The sequence below is a fragment of the Arachis ipaensis genome, chromosome B09, assembly GCF_000816755.2.
Source record: "Arachis ipaensis cultivar K30076 chromosome B09, Araip1.1, whole genome shotgun sequence".
Taxonomy (NCBI): Eukaryota; Viridiplantae; Streptophyta; class Magnoliopsida; order Fabales; family Fabaceae; genus Arachis; species Arachis ipaensis.
The window spans coordinates 25,743,440-25,744,256 of record NC_029793.2 but is presented as its reverse complement, the minus strand read 5'-3'; positions in this window follow the sequence as shown (position 1 = coordinate 25,744,256).

The window sequence follows — 817 nt, the reverse complement described above, 5'->3', positions numbered from 1 at the left end:
ATTATGAACTAATTTCAAATTATATATATTTATTTATAACTTTGATTTCATGAATTATTTTATTTTATTGAAGATAATTAAAGGTAGTTTTGATTAACTAGATTTGGAATAAATTAAGGTTTTTATCCAAACTCTATAATCTTGGATTATTTTCCTATTTACTATTTAACGTCTTAGAAATTCAAAATAATGATGTTTGGATATTTATATTAGAATTTTAACTAATTTTACAATTATTGAATTATTTTCTATATTTAAATTATAAAAATTAGTCCTCACCGTCGCCACTGAAGCCGCCCTCGCCGATCTGTTTGCCGTCGTTGGAGGAGCGAACAGAGGACGCGCGAACTGAGGACGTGCGAGAGGGAGCCGTCGTGGAGCTTCTGTTGCCGCCGCGTTGCTGGGATCGCCATCGTTATGCCCGCACTGCTGCTGCGTCGCCGGAGCTCTTTGCCGCTACTGCTGCCACCGGAAACCGCCTTTGAATATTGTGTTTGTTGGTAAGCTCTAACCTTGCTTCAACTTCTTTATCCATTAAGTTTTTCATTACCATGAGAGTTGTTGTTAAGGCTGTTTGTGCTAGGAGTTTATTGCGAGTTGCCGCCGTTCTAGTCACTGGCTGTGGCGTTGGTATTGTCAGAACCGCCACTGGTGCTGCCGCTACTTGGTTTCCTCGAGTACGGTAAGCATTTTTGTTTTGAAAAGTCCTTTAATCGCTGCTCTATTATCTTACGCTGAGGTTTTGTGGCTCAAATTGCTATAAGATTGAGTCTCAGTTATTATATGTTGCGATTAGAGTCGTTGTGGTTGCTGAGAA